The sequence below is a fragment of the Coregonus lavaretus genome (genome assembly GCF_964263955.1).
Source record: "Coregonus lavaretus genome assembly, chromosome: 14".
In the NCBI taxonomy this organism is placed as follows: Eukaryota; Metazoa; Chordata; class Actinopteri; order Salmoniformes; family Salmonidae; genus Coregonus; species Coregonus lavaretus.
Window position 1 is genome coordinate 32,149,449 of NC_140001.1, and position 14,371 is coordinate 32,163,819.

Genomic DNA, 14,371 nt, shown 5'->3' on the forward strand with positions numbered 1-14,371 from the left:
AAAATAACCAGGGTCTGGCTGTCCTACGCCACAGTTGCCTACAGACACACACGCAACCACACATGCACAATTACGCGCACACGCAACACACACAACATACACAACATTTCCATTCAATCTCCTCTCACTTGAGTTCATTCCTCTCGATGCCTAGTTGAACTAAAACATCAGTTCTCTCCTTTCCTCTCTCCATCCCTTCTCCCCTTCTCCACTCTTTTTTATCCTCTCCTCTCTTCCTTAGTTATGAAATATGATTGACAGAATGTGGACAAAGAGGACATCTAATTCATATGCTAATCCATGTGGGTTTGATTCCCGTACGGCCGGGCCACGTTCACTAAATACACAAGTTAACTATAAATCAATTTGGATTAAAGCAGAGGTCTCCAACCTTTTCTAGCATGAGAGCTACTTTTAAAAATGTAACATGTTGCAAGCTACTATTTTCTTTTTTTTATAGCTTTCAAATAGGCACATTCTTCTCTTATCCTCTGCCTTGCAACTCTTCTCCGGGTCCTTGGTGTACAAGAGATGTGTTTTCTGTAAATATACCTGGTAAAATAATGGTTAAAAAACAACTCTAAGGGTCCCCATAAAATTATATTTTGTATTTTCCTGAATTCTGTTTTCTTTTTCATGTTTTGGGATTTTTTCTCTCCGTTTTTTACTCTCAATATTACAATTATTCATGGAGAAACAACGGCAATTGATGTTCTGAGTCCATGTGAATGCCTAAATCACATCAGAAGACAATTTTAGAGGTCTGAAAAAAAGAGATCTATTTTTTGCTGTAATTCCCCTTTAATTGTGCATCTTTTGATCCCATTCTATTGATTCCATTACAGCAATTACAATGAGCCCGTCCTCCTATAGCTCTTCCCACCTGCCTTCTCTGTGTTAGGCCTAATGATGCAACACGTCATGGCAGAGTTTGCAAAACAATTGCCACCCAATTGATACAAATAATAATGATATAGTTCGGTCAGGTAAGCCTACTTTGCAGACGCAGTTAAAGTTTAATTGAGAAAGTTTTTGGGGAAAGTCTTTGTCTACCCACAAGACGGTTATCATTAGCTAACTGGCTACATACAGAGTGATAGACAAACGCGCACACCATATCTGGAAATTAATTTGCAGATATTGTGTTACGTTTGGCTTTTTAAGCCAATTGTGGCTAACCAGAGGTGGGACAATGTCAATGTGGCTTTGATTGGATAGTAGCCGGGTGTCACGATCGTTGATTGAAGGATTGCAGCATTGAAGGTGCAGCATGGTATGCGTACATATTAATTTATTCAAGAAACACCGACAACAGAACGTGAAGTTCTACAGGCTACACAGCAACAAGCCAAACCAGAAACAAGATCCCACGAACAAAAGAAGGAACATGGCTGCCTAAGTATGATCCCCAATCAGAGACAACGATTGACAGCTGCCTCTGATTGGGAACCACACACGGCCAACATAGAAATAGACAGTACACCCCAAATCACACCCCAAATCACACCCTGACCTAACCAACTAGAGAATAAACGGATCTCCAAGGTCAGGGCGTGACACCGGGAGCTTTATTCCACTGGGCATAGACGTCAATTCAACGTCTATTCCACATTGGTTCCACGTCATTTGACGTGGAAACAATGTGGATTCAACCAGTGTGTGCCCAGTGGGATGTTTATTACAGTTTGCGATGGAACACATGAAGAAATGCATGTACTTTCAGAATTGATTGGTGAGCTACTCCTAGGTGGACTGTGAGCCACTGGTAGCTCACAATCTACCTGTTGGAGACCCCTGGCTTAAACCATCTACTAATTGAACCATTTGATTTTATAATGAGTAATGATTATGAATATAATGTTTTATTTGAACTTCTCTGAATCACAGAAACAGTGCTTACTTACTTGCTTATGGCAGCTCAATTCACCAGATGATGGCATGCCATAGCTCTCTGATAATCATGACAGTAGGTAGGTTCTCCATTCTAAGACAAGTGTATCAGCAGATGTTGTCCAAGTATGTTTCATATGGTATTCCAGCAGGTCTTAACCCAGGAGAAGGTACCCACCGTATGAGACCACTGACAGCCAGCTGATGATGCCTGAAACAGTATTGAAGAGTAAAATAATAAACAAAAATAGACCATACTTTATAAGTAGGACATGGACAGACATATGGTCTAACAATGTCTCTTTCTGAATGGAAGAGAGGGAAAGTCATTGGCAATAGTCTGGAAATATTGTATCTATTAAGGCATCAAGGTTCAATGGATGTGTTTTGTTAGCAGCCTTGGGTATTTCTTTGTTTGACAATAAACAAGCATTCATACTTGACATGAATGTATGGATACACGTGAAACTGGGGTGTCCTTGAAATGTGCGGTCGGTCTTTCTTGAATGCATCAATATTGTACACTGAGTGTACACAACATTAAGAACACCATGACCTTCTAATATTGAGTTGCATCCCCTTTTGTCCTCAGAACAGCCTCAATTCGCCGGGGCATGGACTCTACAAAGTGTCGAAAGCGTTCCACTGGGATGTTGGCCCATGTTGACTCAAATGCTTCCCACAGTTGTGTCAAGCTGGCTGGATGTCCTTTGGGTATATACACTGCTCAAAAAAATAGGGAACACTTAAACAACACAATGTAACTCCAAGTCAATCACACTTCTGTGAAATCAAACTGTCCACTTAGGAAGCAACACTGATTGACAATAAATTTCACATGCTTCACATGAATAGACAACAGGTGGAAATTATAGGCAATTAGCAAGACACCCCCAATAAAGGACTGGTTTTGCAGGTGGTGACCACAGACCACTTCTCAGTTCCTATGCTTCCTGGCTGATGTTTTGGTCACTTTTGAATGCTGGCGGTGCTTTCACTCTAGTGGTAGCATGAGACGGAGTCTACAACCCACACAAGTGGCTCAGGTAGTGCAGCTCATCCAGGATGGCACATCAATGCGAGCTGTGGCAAGAAGGTTTGCTGTGTCTGTCAGCGTAGTGTCCAGAGCATGGAGGTGCTACCAGGAGACAGGCCAGTACATCAGGAGACGTGGAGGAGGCCGTAGGAGGGCAACAACCCAGCAGCAGGACTGCTACCTCCGCCTTTGTGCAAGGAGGAGCAGGAGGAGCACTGCCAGAGCCCTGCAAAATGACCTCCAGCAGGCCACAAATGTGCATGTGTCTGCTCAAACGGTCAGAAACAGACTCCATGAGGGTGGTATGAGGGCCCGACGTCCACAGGTGGGGGTTGTGCTTACAGCCCAACACCGTGCAGGACGTTTGGCATTTGCCAGAGAACACCAAGATTGGCAAATTCGCCACTGGCGCCCTGTGCTCTTCACAGATGAAAGCAGGTTCACACTGAGCACATGTGACAGACGTGACAGAGTCTGGAGACGCCGTGGAGAACGTTCTGCTGCCTGCAACATCCTCCAGCATGACCGGTTTGGCGGTGGGTCAGTCATGGTGTGGGGTGGCATTTCTTTGGGGGGCCGCACAGCCCTCCATGTGCTCGCCAGAGGTAGCCTGACTGCCATTAGGTACCGAGATGAGATCCTCAGACCCCTTGTGAGACCATATGCTGGTGCGGTTGGCCCTGGGTTCCTCCTAATGCAAGACAATGCTAGACCTCATGTGGCTGGAGTGTGTCAGCAGTTCCTGCAAGAGGAAGGCATTGATGCTATGGACTGGCCCGCCCGTTCCCCAGACCTGAATCCAATTGAGCACATCTGGGACATCATGTCTCGCTCCATCCACCAACGCCACGTTGCACAAGACTGTCCAGGAGTTGGCGGATGCTTTAGTCCAGGTCTGGGAGGAGATCCCTCAGAAGACCATCCGCCACCTCATCAGGAGCATGCCGAGGCGTTGTAGGGAAATCATACAGGCACGTGGAGGCCACACACACTACTGAGCCTCATTTTGACTTGTTTTAAGGACATTACATCAAAGTTGGATCAGCCTGTAGTGTGGTTTTCCACTTTAATTTTGAGGGTGACTCCAAATCCAGACCTCCATGGGTTGATAAATTTGATTTCCATTGATAATTTTTGTGTGATTTTGTTGTCAGCACATTCAACTATGTAAAGAGAAAAGTATTTAATAAGATTATTTCATTCATTCAGATCTAGGATGTGTTATTTTAGTGTTCCCTTAATTTTTTTGAGCAGTGTACTACATATACAGTGAGGGAAAAAAGTATTTGATCCCCTGCTGATTTTGTACGTTTGCCCACTGACAAAGAAATGATCAGTCTATAATTTTAATGGTAGGTTTATTTGAACAGTGAGAGACAGAATAACAACAACAAAATCCAGAAGGACGCATGTCAAAAATGTTATAAATTGATTTGCATTTTAATGAGGGAAATAAGTATTTGACCCCCTCTCAATCAGAAAGATTTCTGGCTCCCAGGTGTCTTTTATACAGGTAACGACCTGAGATTAAGAGCACACTCTTAAAGGGAGTGCTCCTAATCTCAGCTTGTTACCTGTATAAAAGACACCTGTCCACAGAAGCAATCAATCAATCAGATTCCAAACTCTCCACCATGGCCAAGACCAAACAGCTCTCCAAGGATGTCAGGGACAATATTGTAGACCTACACAAGGCTGGAATGGGCTACAAGACCATCGCCAAGCAGCTTGGTGAGAAGGTGACAACAGTTGGTGCGATTATTCGCAAATGGAAGAAACACAAATTAACTGTCAATCTCCCTCGACCTGGGGCTCCATGCAAGATCTCACCTCGTGGAGTTGCAATGATCATGAGAACGGTGAGGAATCAGCCCAGAACTACAAGGGAGGATCTTGTCAATGATCTCAATGCAGCTGGGACCATAGTCACCAAGAAAACAATTGGTAACACACTACGCCGTGAAGGACTGAAATCCTGCAGCGCCCGCAAGGTCCCCCTGCTCAAGAAAGCACATATACAGGCCCGTCTGAAGTTTTCCAATGAACATCTGAATGATTCAGAGGAGAACTGGGTGAAAGTGTTGTGGTCAGATGAGACCAAAATCGAGCTCTTTGGCATCAACTCAACCCGCCGTGTTTTGAGGAGGAGGAATGCTGCCTATGACCCCAAGAACACCATCCCCACCATCAAACATGGAGGTGGAAACATTATGCTTTGGGGGTGTTTTTCTGCTAAGGGGACAGGACAACTTCACCGCATCAAAGGGATGATGGACGGGGCCATGTACCGTCAAATCTTGGGTGAGAACCTCCTTCCCTCAGCCAGGTCATTGAAAATGGGTCGTGGATTGGTATTCCAGCATGACAATGACCCAAAACACAAGGCCAAGGCAACAAAGGATTAGCTCAAGAAGAAGCACATTAAGGTCCTGGAGTGGCCTAGCCAGTCTCCAGAACTTAATCCCATAGAAAATCTGTTGAGGGAGCTGAAAGTTTGAGTTGCCAAACGTCAGCATTGAAACCTTAATGACTTGGAGAGATCTGCAAAGAGGAGTCGGACAAAATCCCTCCTGAGATGTGTGCAAACCTGGTGGCCAATTACAAGAAACGTCTGACCTCTGTGATTGCCAACAAGGGTTTTGCCACCAAGTACTAAGTCATGTTTTGCAGAGGGGTCAAATACTTATTTCCCTCATTAAAATGCAAATCAATTTATAAAAAATTTCTGGATTTTTTCTTTTGTTATTCTGTCTCTCTCTGTTCAAATAAACCTACCATTAATATTATAGACTGATCATGTCTTTGTCAGTGGGCAAACGTACAAAATCAGCAGGGGATCAAATACTTTTTTCCCTCACTGTATATATACACTACCGTTCAAAGGTTTGGGGTCACTTAGAAACGTCCTTGTTTTCCATGAAAACATACAGTGGGGAAAAAAAGTATTTAGTCAGCCACCAATTGTGCAAGTTCTCCCACTTAAAAAGATGAGAGAGGCCTGTAATTTTCATCATAGGTACACGTCAACTATGACAGACAAATTGAGATTTTTTTTCACCAGAAAATCACATTGTAGGATTTTTTATGAATTTATTTGCAAATTATGGTGGAAAATAAGTATTTGGTCACCTACAAACAAGCAAGATTTCTGGCTCTCACAGACCTGTAACTTCTTCTTTAAGAGGCTCCTCTGTCCTCCACTCGTTACCTGTATTAATGGCACCTGTTTGAACTTGTTATCAGTATAAAAGACACCTGTCCACAACCTCAAACAGTCACACTCCAGACTCCACTATGGCCAAGACCAAAGAGCTGTCAAAGGACACCAGAAACAAAATTGTAGACCTGCACCAGGCTGGGAAGACTGAATCTGCAATAGGTAAGCAGCTTGGTTTGAAGAAATCAACTGTGGGAGCAAATATTAGGAAATGGAAGACATACAATACCACTGATAATCTCCCTCGATCTGGGGCTCCACGCAAGATCTCACCCCGTGGGGTCAAAATGATCACAAGAACGGTGAGCAGAAATCCCAGAACCACACGGGGGGACCTAGTGAATGACCTGCAGAGAGCTGGGACCAAAGTAACAAAGCCTACCATCAGTAACACGCTACGCCGCCAGGGACTCAAATCCTGCAGTGCCAGACGTGTCCCCCTGCTTAAGCCAGTACATGTCCAGGCCCGTCTGAAGTTTGCTAGAGTGCATTTGGATGATCCAGAAGAGGATTGGGAGAAACCAAAATATAACTTTTTGGTAAAAACTCAACTCGTCGTGTTTGGAGGACAAAGAATGCTGAGTTGCATCCAAAGAACACCATACCTACTGTGAAGCATGGGGGTGGAAACATCATGCTTTGGGGCTGTTTTTCTGCAAAGGGACCAGGACGACTGATCCGTGTAAAGGAAAGAATGAATGGGGCCATGTATCGTGAGATTTTGAGTGAAAACCTCCTTCCATCAGCAAGGGCATTGAAGATGAAACGTGGCTGGGTCTTTCAGCATGACAATGATCCCAAACACACCGCCCAGGCAACGAAGGAGTGGCTTCGTAAGAAGTATTTCAAGGTCCTGGAGTGGCCTAGCCAGTCTCCAGATCTCAACCCCATAGAAAATCTTTGAAGGGAGTTGAAAGTCCGTGTTGCCCAGCGACAGCCCCAAAACATCACTGCTCTAGAGGAAATCTGCATGGAGGAATAGGCCAAAATACCAGCAACAATGTGTGAAAACCTTGTGAAGACTTACGGAAAACGTTTGACCTGTGTCATTGTCAACAAAGGGTATATAACAATGTATTGAGAAACTTTTGTTATTGACTAAATACTTATTTTCCACCATAATTTGCAAATAAATTCATAAAAAATCCTACAATGTGATTTTCTGGATTTTTCTTTTCATTTTGTCTGTCATAGTTGACGTGTACCTATGATGAAAATTACAGGCCTCTCTAATCTTTTTAAGTGGGAGAACTTGCACAATTGGTGGCTGACTAAATACTTTTTTTTCCCACTGTACATGAAATTAGTTTGAATAGGAAATATAGCAAAATGCACAGGAAATGTATTCATTGACAAGGTTAGAAATAATGATTTTTTATATAAATAATAAATAATCCTTCAAACTTTGCTTTCGTCAAAGAATCCTCCATTTGCAGCAATTACAGCCTTGCAGACCTTTGGCATTGTAGTTGTCAATTTGCTTCATGCTTCCTGAAGCACCTCCCACAAGTTGGATTGGCTTGATGGGCACTTCTTACATACCATAAGGTCAAGCTGCTCCCACAACAGCTCAATAGGGATGAGATCCGGTGACTGTGCTGGCCACTCCATTATAGACAGAATACCAGCTGACTGCTTCTTCCCTAAATAGTTATTGCATAGTTTGGAGCTGTGATTTGGGTTATTGTCCTGTTGTAGGAGGAAATTGGCTCCAATCAAGCACCATCCACAGGGTATGGCATGGCATTGCAAAATGGAGTGATAGCCTTCCTTCTTCAAGATCCCTTTTACCCTGTACAAATCTCCCACTTTACCACCACCAAAGCACCCCCAGACCATTACATTGCCTCCACCATGCTTGACAGATGGCATCAAGCACTCCTCCAGCATCTTTTCATTTGGTCTGCGTCTCACAAATGTTCTTCTTTGTGATCCGAACACCTCAAACTTCGATTCGTCTGTCCATAACACTTTTTTCCAATCTTCCTCTGTCCAGTGTCTGTGTTCTTTTGCCCATCTTCATTTTAAATTTTTATTGGCCAGTCTGAGATATGGCTTTTGCTTTGCAACTCTGCCTAGAAGGTCAGCATCCCGGAGTCGCCTCTTCAGTGTTGACGTTGAGACTGGTGTTTTGCGGGTACTATTTAATGAAGCTGCCAGTTGAGGACCTGTGAGGCGTCTGTTTCTCAAACTAGACACTCTAATGTATTTGTCCTCTTGCTCAGTTGTGCACTGGGGCCTCCCACTCCTCTTTCTATTCTGGTTAGAGCCAGTTTGCGCTGTTCTGTGAAGGGAGTAGTACACAGCATTGTACGAGATCTTCAGTTTCTTGGCAATTTCTCGCATAGAATAGCCTTCATTTCTCAGAACAAGAATAGACTGACGAGTTTCAGAAGAAAGTTATTTGTTTCTGGCCATTTTGAGCTTGTAATCGAACCCACAATTGCTGATGCCCAGAGACTCAACTAGTCTCAAGAAGGCCAGTTTTATTGCTTCTTTAATCAGCACATCAGTTTTCAGCTGTGTTAACATAATTGCAAAAGGGTTTTCTAATGATCAATTAGGCTTTTAAAATGATAAACTTTATTAGCAAACACAACGTGCCATTGGAACACAGGACTGATGGTTGCTGATAATGGGCCTCTGTACGCCTATGTAGATATTCCATTAAAAATCAGCCGTTTCCAGCTACAATAGCCATTTACAACATTAACAATGTCTACACTGTATTTCTGATCAATTTGATGTTATTTTAATGGACAAACAAATTGCTTATCTTTCAAAAACAAGGACATTTCTAAGTGACCCCAAACTTTTGAATGGTATATATATATATATATATATATATATATATATATATATATATATATATATATATATATATACACATACATACATACATACATACATACAGTGCCTTCGGAAAGTTTTCAGACCGCTTGACTTTTTTCACATTTTGTTACGTTACAGCCTTATTCTAAAATTGATTAAATAAATAAAAATCCTCATCAATCTACACACAATACCCCATAATGAGGAAGCGAAAACAGGTTTTTAGAAATTTTAACAAATGTATTAAACCTAAAAAAACGGAAATACCTTATTTACATAAGTATTCACACCCGTTGCTATGAGAATCGAAATTGAGCTCAGGTGCATCCTGTTTCCATTGATCATCCTTGAGATGTATCTACAACTTGATTGGAGTCCACCTGTGGTAAATTCAATTGATTGGACATGATTTGGAAAGGCACACACCTGTCTATATAAGGTCTCACAGTTGACAGTGCATGTCAGAGCAAAAACCAAGCCATGAGGTAGAAGGAATTGTCTGTAGATCTCAGAGACAGGATTGTGTTGAGGCAAAGATCTGGGGAAGGGTATCAAAACATTTCTGCAGCATTGCAGGTCGCCAAAAACACAGTGGCCACCATCATTCTTAAATGGAAGAAGTTTGGAACCACCAAGACTCTTCCTAGAGCTGGCTGCCCTCCCAAACTGAGCAATCAGGGGAGAAGGGCCTTAGTCTGGGAGGTGACCAAGAACCCGATGGTCACGCTGACAGAGCTCAGGAGTTCCTCTGTAGAGATGTGAGAACCTTCCAGAAGGACAACCATCTCTGCAGCACTCCACCAATCAGGCCTTTATGGTAGAGTGGCCAGACGGAAGCCACTCCTCATTAAAAGCCACATGACAGCCCACTTGGAGTTTGCCAAAAGGCACCTAATGACTCTCAGACCATGAGAAACAAGATGCTCTGGTCAGATTAAACCAAGATTGAACTCTTTGGCCTGAATGCCAAGCATCACGTCTGGAGGAAACCTGGCACCATCCCTACGGTGGAGCATAGTGGTGGCAGCATCATACTGTGGGGATCCCCGGACTTGAACCCGACTGAAAATAGCTGTGCAGCGACGCTCCCCATCCAACCTGACAGAGCTTGAGAGGATCTGCAGAAAAGAATGTGAGAAACTCCCCAAATACAGGTGTGCCAAGCTTTTAGCGTCATACCCAAGAAGACTTGAAGCTGTAATCGCTGCTAAAGGTGCTTCAACAAAGTACTGAGTAAAGAGTCTGAATACTTATGTAAATGTGATATTTCCGTTTTTTAAAACCTGTTTTTGCTTTGTCATTATGGGGCATTGTGTGTAGATTGATGAGGGGGAAAAACAACTTAATCCATTTTAGAATAAGGCTGTAACGTGCCGGGCCGGGCTGGCGACGCGCACCACTGGCTTGGTGCGAGGAGCAGGAACAGGCCGGGCCGGGCTGGCGACGCGCACCACTGGCTTGGTGCGAGGAGCAGGAACAGGACGGGCCGGGCTGGCGACGCGCACCACTGGCTTGGTGCGAGGAGCAGGAACAGGCCGGGCCGGGTTGGCGACGCGCACCACTGGCTTGGTGCGAGGAGCAGGAACAGGCCGGGCCGGGCTGGCGACGCGCACCACTGGCTTGGTGCGAGGAGCAGGAACGGGCCGGGCTGGGCTGGCGACGCGCACCACTGGCTTGGTGCGAGGAGCAGGAACGGGCCGGGCCGGGCTGGCGACGCGCACCACTGGCTTGGTGCGGGGAGCAGGAACGGGCCGGACCGGACTGGCGACACGCACCACTTGCTTGGTGCGAGGAGCAGGACTGGGTTCCTTTATTAACCCCCACTCCTTCTGCTGCCTAACCAGCTCCTCTCGCCGTGCCTCTACTTTTTCCTTCTCCCTTTTAGCCTCCTGTAGCGCCTCCCTCTGACCGAATAACTCCTGCTCCCTCTGAACCCCCGTAACATGGTGGCCTCCTCTCCTAACCTGCAGATCCGCCCTTTCACGGCCTCCTGCTGCCTCGTCGTCCACACTGTGTGCCCCCCCAAAATATTTTCTTGGGGTTGCCTCTCGGGTCTGATCCCTTTCAGGGCCTCCATCTGCCTTGCCAGATCCTATCTTATCTCACGCCAAGTCCATCCTCTCTGCTCCTCCTCGGCACACTGCTTGGTCCTTGTTTGGTGGGATCTTCTGTCACGTTCGTTGAATGACGGGTCAGACCAAGGCACAGCGTGATATGCGTACATGTTTATTAAACTAAATAAACACACGACAAAACAATAAAGGAAACGAAACGTGAAGTCCAAGGTAGAACACACAACATACCTTACAAGGAACAAGATCCCACAACTAGACAGTGCCAATAGGCTGCTTAAGTATGGTCCCCAATCAGAGACAACGAGCGACAGCTGCCTCTGATTGGGAACCACACCGGCCAACATAGAACTAGACATACTAGATCCTCATACATAGAACAAGCACAACAAGGAATATACACACCCTGACTCAACATATAAGTGTCCCCTGAGTCAGGGCGTGACAGCTTTTCACACTTTTGGCATTCTCTCAACCAGCTTTATGAGTTAGTCATCTGGAATGCTTTTCCAACAGTCTTGAAGGAGTTCCCACATATGCTGAGTACTTGTTGGCTGCTTTTCCTTCACTCTGCGGTCCAACTCATCCCAAACCATCTCAATTGGGTTGAGGTTGGGTGATTGTGGAGGCCAGGTCATCTGATGCAGCACTCCATCATCATCCTTCTTGGTCAAATTGCCCTTACACAGCCTGGAGGTGTGTTTTGGGTCATTGTCATGTTTTAAAATAAATGATAGTCCCACTAAGCGCAAACCAGATGGCATGGCGTATCGCTGCAGAATGCTGTGGTAGCCATGCTGGTTAAGTGTGCCTTGAATTCTAAATAAATCACAGTGTCACCAGCAAAGCACCATCACACCTCCTCCTCCATGCTTCACGGTGGGAACCACACATCCGGAGATCATCCGTTCACCTACTCTGCGTCTCACAAAGACACGGCAGTTGGAACCAAAAATCTCAAATTTGGACTCATCAGACCAAAGGACAGATTTACACCGGTCTAATGTCCATTGCTCGTGTTTCTTGGTCCAAGCAAGTCTCTTCTTATTATTGGTGTCCTTTAGTAGTGGTTTCTATGCAGCAATTCGACGATGAAGGCCTGATTCAAGCAGTGTCCTCTGAACAGTTGATGTTGAGATGTGTCTGTTGCTTGAACTCTGTGAATTATTTATTTGGGATGCAATCTCAGGTGCAGTTAATTGCCCATTTCTGAGGCTGGACTTATCCTCTGCAGCAGAGGTAACTCTGGGTCTTCCATTCCTGTGGCGGTCCTCCAGTTTCATCATAGCACTTGATGATTTTTGCGACTGCACTTGAAGAAACTTACAAAGTTCTTGAAATTTCCCGGATTGACTGACCTTCATGTCTTAAAGTAATGATGGACTGTCATTTCTCTTTGCTTATTTGAGATGTTCTTGCCATAATATGGACTTGGTCTTTTACCAAATAGGGCTATCTTCTGTATACCACCCCTACCTTGTCACAACACAACTGATTGGCTCAAACCAGGAGATTCCTAACACTCTTGTGTTAGAGTATAACTAGGCCCTCAAAGAAAGGCCTTATATATGTCACACAGTGGGGGGAAAAAGTATTTAGTCAGCCACCAATTGTGCAAGTTCTCCCACTTAAAAAGATGAGAGAGGCCTGTAATTTTCATCATAGGTACACGTCAACTAAGACAGACAAATTGAGATTTTTTTTCTCCAGAAAATCACATTGTAGGATTTTTTATGAATTTATTTGCAAATTATGGTGGAAAATAAGTATTTGGTCACCTACAAACAAGCAAGATTTCTGGCTCTCACAGACCTGTAACTTCTTCTTTAAGAGGCTCCTCTGTCCTCCACTCGTTACCTGTATTAATGGCACCTGTTTGAACTTGTTATCAGTATAAAAGACACCTGTCCACAACCTCAAACAGTCACACTCCAAACTCCACTATGGCCAAGACCAAAGAGCTGTCAAAGGACACCAGAAACAAAATTGTAGACCTGCACCAGGCTGGGAAGACTGAATCTGCAATAGGTAAGCAGCTTGGTTTGAATCAACTGTGGGAGCAATTATTAGGAAATGGAAGACATACAAGACCACTGATAATCTCCCTCGATCTGGGGCTCCACGCAAGATCTCACCCCGTGGGGTCAGAATGATCACAAGAACGGTGAGCAGAAATCCCAGAACCACACGGGGGGACCTAGTGAATGACCTGCAGAGAGCTGGGACCAAAGTAACAAAGCCTACCATCAGTAACACACTATGCCGCCAGGGACTCAAATCCTGCAGTGCCAGACGTGTCCCCCTGCTTAAGCCAGTACATGTCCAGGCCCGTCTGAAGTTTGCTAGAGTGCATTTGGATGATCCAGAAAAGGATTGGGAGAATGTCATATGGTCAGATGAAACCAAAATATGACTTTTTGGTAAAAACTCAACTCGTCGTGTTTGGAGGACAAAGAATGCTGAGTTGCATCCAAAGAACACCATAGCTACTGTGAAGCATGGGGGTGGAAACATCATGCTTTGGGGCTGTTGTTCTGCAAAGGGACCAGGACGACTGATCCGTGTAAAGGAAAGAATGAATGGGGCCATGTATCGTGAGATTTTGAGTGAAAACCTCCTTCCATCAGCAAGGGCATTGAAGATGAAACGTGGCTGGGTCTTTCAGCATGACAATGATCCCAAACACACCGCCCGGGCAACGAAGGAGTGGCTTCGTAAGAAGCATTTCAAGGTCCTGGAGTGGCCTAGCCAGTCTCCAGATCTCAACCCCATAGAAAATCTTTGGAGGGAGTTGAAAGTCCGTGTTGCCCAGCGACAGCCCCAAAACATCACTGCTCTAGAGGAGATCTGCATGGAGGAATGGGCCAAAATACCAGCAACAGTGTGTGAAAACCTTGTGAAGACTTACAGAAAACGTTTGACCTGTGTCATTGCCAACAAAGGGTATATAACAAAGTATTGAGAAACTTTTGTTATTGACCAAATACTTATTTTCCACCATAATTTGCAAATAAATTCATTAAAAATCCTACAATGTGATTTTCTGGAAAAAAAATCTCATTTTAGTCATTTAGCAGACGCTCTTATCCAGAGCGACTTACATTTAGTGCATACATTATTATTTTTCATACCCCCTGTGGGAATCGAACCCACAACCCTGGTGTTGCAAACGCCATGCTCTATCAACTGAGCTACATCCCTGCCTGCCATTCCCTCCCCTACCCTGGACGACGCTGGGCCAATTGCACGCCGCCCCATGGGTCTCCCGGTCGCGGCCGGCTACGACAGAGCCTGGATTCAAACCAGGATCTCTAGTGGCACAGC